This window comes from Myodes glareolus, chromosome 15 (assembly GCF_982192425.1).
Source record: "Myodes glareolus chromosome 15, mMyoGla1.1, whole genome shotgun sequence".
Taxonomy (NCBI): Eukaryota; Metazoa; Chordata; class Mammalia; order Rodentia; family Cricetidae; genus Myodes; species Myodes glareolus.
The window spans coordinates 22,751,173-22,758,197 of NC_142040.1; positions in this window are offsets into that span (position 1 = coordinate 22,751,173).

Here is a 7,025-nt window from a genome sequence, read left to right on the forward strand (position 1 = left end):
AGGACCCATCTCTTAATATTCTTGTATCGGGATGAAGTTTAATGTTGAATCTCAGAGAAGACAGCATCATCCAAACCATAGCACATGTTAAGTTTCGCTTTAGTGAGATCTTGGTTATGATGACTTTATCTCCTCCTTGCTCTACCTAGGATTACCATCCCTGTCACAAAACATCATAATTCAAAGAAAGTTGGGGGCAAAGAGTTTACTTGGCTTACACTTCCACATCCATAGTCCATCACTGAAGGAAATCAGGACAGGAACTCAAGCAGGGCAAGAACTGATGCAGAGGCCATGGAGGGGGATTGTAGAATATTAGTTGAAGATGAGTTACATTTGTTTATGCTGTGGAACATTTGTTTAATGACGCAAAGACATTGTATTCTTTTATGTTGCATTTTTTTAACCCTGTGAAACTGTGTTACTTTGCCTGTCTAAAACATCTGATTGGTCTAATAAAAAGCTGAATAGCAATAGCTGCCAATAGCAAGGCAGGAGAAAGAATAGGAGGGGCTGTCAGGCAAAGAGAATAAATAAGAGGAGAAATCTGTGAAAAAGTCTAAGAGTGAGAGAAGGAGGAGGACTCTAGGGCCAGCCACCCAGACACATAGCCAGACAGACGCAGAGTAAGAAGGAAGGAAAAGACATACAGAAATAGAGAAAGGTAAACGTCCAGAAAAGAAAAGCTTTAAGAAAAACTGACTAGAAATAAGCCAAGCTAAGGCTGGGCATTTACTAGTAATAATAAATCTCTGTGTATTTATTTGAGAGCTGGGGGTGGGAGCAAAAGAGTAAAAGAGTAAAACAACTGACTACGAAGGGGAGCTGCCTACCGAAAGCTCAGCCTGCTTCCTTGTAGAACCCAGGACCACTATCCAGGGGTCCTCCCACGTCACTAAGATTCCTTCAACATAATTCCCTCAATCACTTTAAGAAAATGCCCCTGTAGGGTTACTACAGCCTTATGGAGGCATTTTCTCAAATGAGGCTCCCTTCTCTCAGATGACCTTAGCTTGTGTCAAAACTAGTGAGCACACTCCTCTATAACCTTTTCTTAGTTGAATTTCAAATAGAACAATAAAGTGATTCTTAAGTTTTAGTTCCTCCTAAGAATCACCCAACCAGGCCAATCAGTCGTGGTGGTGACCGCCTTTAATCCAAACACTAGGAATGCAAAGGGAGGCAGATTTCTGTGAGTTCAAGGCCAGCCTGGTCACACAGCAAGTCCCAGGGCAGTCAAAGTTACATGGCAAGATCTTGAACAAAGGAAGGAAGGAAGGAAGGAAAAGAAAGAGAGAGAGAGAGAGAGAGAGAGAGAGAGAGAAGCAAAGAAAGAAAGAACCATATGGGGATCTTGTTAAAAGCAAAAAGATTGACATTTACCAGGACTGAAGAAGCATTGAGGTCGAGGAAGCCACACTTCTTGGTCACTCAAGGTATCCCTAACCCAGGGGTCTGACTATATTAGAAGAAACCCTGGGAAAGGATGGGTGCTGAGCAAGGTAGCGTGGAAAGTGTTTAAGATAGGGTGTTGAGGCCAAGCAAAACGTGTCCACTGGTGCAATAATGGCACCAGTGTTATAGAGGTAATCAACTGCTTTCTGGTTGAAGTTGATGCCCATTCCACAGGAAGGAACTCACATCTTATACCATAAACCTGGTCAGAGACCCATGGCTGGTGAGGCACAGATCCTAGTGGGGAAGCTACTGGTGTTTTTGTTTCTTTGTTTTGTTTTGCTAAATGTACAAGATATACCCACCAAACTCCCTTCTCAATAACTATGTCTGTGTCTATAGACTCGTGTTATTTGTCTTGGGTCAAAGAAGTTTCTCTTTGCCTTGGTCAGCGGTGACTGCAGACACTCATAACTGGTCAAAGAACTAAGAATGAACGTCTGTTGGATGTCCAGGCATAAATGGGACATCTATACTCCCCTCTCCATGGCTCGGCATATATCACAGCAGCAATAGCAGGAAGCCTGTAAGAACTGAAGAACCGCTCTGACAGGAATCAGCAGGGAGTACCTGGGAGGGGGTGTGAGGTTAAAGGAAATGGCGGATTGCAAGAAACGGGAGACAGAAGACAAAGGATAGACTGGGAGGACTGAAGGTGAATGCCAACCAGCCCCAAGTTTATTTCTTAGCCAGCATATGTACTAATTGCAGGCAAAAGGCAGAACAAAGAACAGTACAGTCAGCTAACCGCCTCCCTGCTCTGCACTGTCCTTGGGAGAAAGTGCACGTGGTACTTTGTCTCTCACAAGAACTCAGCTAGCAAGCAGCTTCTAATCTCTAACGAGGAGTGCCTCCAGCTGGCATACACCAACCCAAATCTTAATAGAATAATGTTCTCTTTCATCTGGGCAGAAATGCTCTCTCTTATGGACTAACACAGAAGTTACTCACAGCCCTCAAGGTTGGAAAAAGCAGAGCAGGCAAGCTCAAACTCAAATGACTTCTTCAAGTCGGAATTGACTCCAGATGGAAACTGAGTCACGCAGTTTTTCAGGTTTTCAGGTCTGACAAAGCTATTGAACTCTTGAAATCACAAAAGTTGGGGTTATCGGCATAAGATCGGTGGAGACTGAGCCTGTCAACTCCTTGTCCTGAAAAGGGGAGTGTTTTATGGCCTCACCCTTCCCTGAGGTTGGATGTAACTTAAAGGTTGATTGGAAAGGGAAAGAAGGTTCCTTCAGGAGTCTAGTCACTGCTGCGAACAATTCTTTCTCATGGCCCTGTGAGAAACCCTAATGGAACTTCCTAGGTCATGAGGAGGATGTGGAAGGAGAGGAGACCTGAAGTAGAAGGAAGACTATTGGACAGAGGAAGGGACTGGAAAAGTGATTGTGGAGTGTGGACCACGATTGAAATGCATTAGACCTATGGAAGAAAATGTCAGAACAAAATCTGTTATTATGTATAATCCATACATGCTAACTAAAAAACATTTCAAAGTAAGAAAAATTTAAAAGCTAGGACTTGATGCATAAGGATCAAGCATCCAGTGGCTGCTAACTCCCACCTGAGGACTGCGGCAGTCTCCCCAAGCAAAACCACTCCCCAGGCAATCTTAGAAGGTGGGTAATTATCCACCAAGGTTTCCCAGGCCCGGCTGGGACCCGACCAGACTAGAGAGTTATTCTTCTTTTGTTTGTTTTGTTTTTTGAGACAGGATCTCTCTGTGTAGCCCTCGTTGTCCTGGAACTCACTAGATAGACCAGGCTGGCCTTGAACTCACAAAGATCTGTCAGCCTCTCTCCCCATCCTTCCCACCCCACAGCTCTAGAGTACTGGGATTGAACCACCCTGCTTGACTAGAGACTTCCTCAAGGAACATTTACATCAGCTCCCCACCCTCCCATTCAATTCTATAACTGTTTCTAGGGTAAAACAAACTGCCTTACTCTCTAGGATTCTCCACTGCTCTGGGGCTCCTGACATCAGTGGAGAACTCCACACAGAGGATGCACTGAGCGAGGCTGGACTCCACCTAGCAACTGTAATGAACAGGCTTGGGAAGCCTCACCCTGGGGACCCAGTCTGACGTCAGGTGCCCGGCCTGGCTTCTCCATAGCTCTGAAGAAGCCCATCACCTGCTCCTTCAAATCATTCCAACCATACACACAGCTTAGAACATGGCATGCCTTCTCTGGGAGTACATCCTTAAACAATCTTTATTTTAGAAAAAGAAAGAAAGGGGGAAATCCACAGTTGCAAATAGCAAAGGCAAGAATTATTCCACTCAATTAAATTTATTACAGAAGTTCTTCTTTGTTTTCTATGGGATTTATTTCTGCATTGATAAGTAAGTCTCATTTCGGTTTCTAATTAGTTTTGGCTCCCACTGGTGCCTCGCTGCTTTGTTTAGTTTTAAATGTTACAAGGGCTTTATTAAAGGCCTTTCTGCTCTTGGTTTCCTGTCTTTAATCTCTCTCCCCAAAGGCAAGCAGAAAAAAAATTATAAGTCTGGTTTCATAGGCTTTTGTTTTCTTGAATGTCAATGAATGAACGAATAGTTTTTCTTTAGAAAGTGGGGTGATGGAGTCTTTCATCTGTGGCTTGTGGAGGGCCCTGGGCAGCATTTTCCTAGCTGGAGTTCCGAAGGATTCTCTGCTTCCTCCAGTTGTTTGTTTTGCTTTTTGAAAAAAGGTCTTACTGTCATCTAGGTTGGACTTGAACTGATGGTAATCCTCCTGCCTCAGCCTCCCCAGGGTTAGGATTTGCGGTGTGGTCCACTACAACAGGCAGCTATTCTTACTTCTGTCTTCTTACTACAAGGACATAAAAATCATATGCGTCAATGTTCAGAGGAAGTTTGGCATAGCACTGACCTTTCAGCTCCACCGACTTACCTTAGACTGTGTCCATGGAATGGCTGAATAACTGCTGTTCTAAACAGATGCCAGCGAAAAACAATGGCGAATCTCGGATCATTTTAGTGGAGAGCCAAAGGAGAGGAGCTAACAGTAAACACTTGAATTTACAGTTCGTTGTTCTAAAAGATGAAGACGCAACACAACTGACCTTTAAAGCAATCGACATCCTGTGGAACTGTATGTCTCTTCTGTGTCTGTGTCTGGATGTGTAATGTGTCATAGTTTATATTCTGTGATTTAACTAACATGCCAGAGGGAGAAACTAAAAGAAAAGTTTCAATATTCTAGAAGAAGAGGCAAAAGGATCATAAGTTTAAGGCCAGTCTGGGCTACATAGTGAGGTCCTGTCAGAAAAGACAGAAGAAAGAAAGAAAGGATGGAAAGAAGAAAAAAGGAAGGAAGGGAGATAAGAAAGAAGAGAAGGGAAGGGAAGAGAAAAGAATGGAAAAAAAAGAGTGAAGCCAGGGAGTGAAGGAAGGAGGGAGGGAGGAAAGACAGGAAAGAGGGAGGAAAGGGGAAGAAGGGAGAAAATATGGAGGCCCAAAAATGTGAGCCTATTTCCACCTTGACCAAAGGTCAGAGAGTTGGAACTTACTTCTATTCCTTCAAAGTTATTGTGTTTCTAGCTCAAAGATCCCACCTAGATTTAGGTCAGAGAGCTCTGCTCTCTCAAGGTTATCGTCAACAGGTGTGATTAATATCCAGTCCTTGTATTTCAGGAATAGAGAAGTAGATATGTTTCTACCTCAAACAAAAGTCTAGGGATCCAACTAAGGTTCCAGTTCCCTTAAGGAGATAACATTGGATTCCACCCAGGGAGTGATTTGCCTACAGAATATTCTAGCCTAGGATGTGAGTTCAACTTGTTTTGTTATAGTATCAGAGTGTTTAACTATGGATGTACCCCGTGACCTTCAACTGTTCTGTTCATTTCCTTGAATCATGTTAGGTGAGTTCTTTGTCTTACTCCTACCTTTTGGGGTCAGGGCTATTTTAAGCCATTGGAAATTAAATGTGGGTGATTTCAGTATTCACTGGAACTCCCTCCTGGTACTATTCTATATGTTTCTGTTTTATTATTTTTATTCGTGTCTTCGTATTCTTTGCTGATATTTCTAAATTCCCACATCCCTACCCTGGTGAGGGGTCTTTTTGTCAAGGCTTGTCCCCAGCAAGGGAGGAAAGGAGGGGGGAAGGATGGGAGGGAAGGGAAAGGAGGAAGGGAAGGGGAAGGTGGGGGGGGATCCTTTCCCATAAGATGACTTCATTTTATTACTTTTTTTTTTTTTTTGCTTTGTCTGTTATTCTGAGAATTCCAAAGAGGTCCCACCCCTCACCTTGTTCTTTTTTTTTATTGGGCCAATGAATGTAGAAAATCACCTTCTTCTAAAGATCCTCCTTAGGATGTTCCAGTGCCCACCATCCTCCAGAAAGTCTTAACTTTATGATCCTCAAAGTCTTTACCTTTCTGGTTCTTTCTATAGCACTTCATCTCTGCCAAATGTCAACCACAGAATGCTCTATAAGAAGAGAAAGAGACCAGAGCACCCTCATCTGTCTCCCTGTCTCTGTCTCTGTCTCTCTCTGTGCATGTGTGGCTGTCTGTGTCTCTCTTCCTGTCTCCCTCTGTCTCTATGGCCTCCTGCTCTCGGTCACTGTCTCTGTGTGTGTCTATCCATTCTCTCCACTTTTCTCTCTCTCTCTCTCTCTCTCTCTCTCTCTCTCTCTCTCTCTCTCTCTCACAGCAGAGCCCACTACAGCAACTGCATGGTCCCAGATTTGTCAACCTCCAGAACAGGGAGAAAAGAGACTCCATTCCGGTCTGCTGCCAAAGCCATCTCGCCTGCGGACATCTGTTACAGCAGCCCAGGTTAACTCAGCCCCCCTCCACCGACCTTTTTTTCTGTTATTCAGTTCAGGGTACATTTATTCACCGATGTGTACTGGGGGATAGTTTATGAAATATGGATGTTTACTTTTTTGAGCTGTTGTGAAGATTAAGTAAGATAATATGCTAAAGGTTGGATATCTACTAAGTGAAAAACAGAATTCTACAGACACTGGCTCTGGTCTTTGTCTAGAGAGACAGGCCCAACATAAATAAACAAGCCTGGCTTCCCGCCTGGGGTAATCTTAATGCCAAAGGGACTGTCTCTCTTAAGAATAGGGAAAAAGCTGGGCAGTGGTAGCTCACGCCTTTAATCCCGGCGCTCGGGAGGCAGAGGCAGATGGAGTCTGTGAGTTTGAGGCCAGCCTGGTCTATAAAACGAGTTCCAGGACAACCAGGACTGTTTCATAGAGAAACTCTGTCTGGGAAAAAAGAAAGAAAGAAAGAAAGAAAGAAAGAAAGAAAGAAAGAAAGAAAGAAAGAAAGAAGAAAGGAAGGAAGGAAGGAAGGAAGAAAGAAAGAAAGAAAGAAAGAAAGAAAGAAAGGAAAGACGAAGAATGGGGAAGGAATGATTTCATCTGAGTTGAGGCATCAGCATGGTTTGGAAGGCTTTCCAACACTCTCAACCCACTCATCACAGAATATCACCATCTCTTCAAGAAGCAAAGACTGTTGTCTTATTTCTTGCTGCTAGTCCAACCACAGGCTTCAAATCTAAAAGAGTTAACACTATGAAGCTAAGGGTTTAGCTCAGCGGTAGA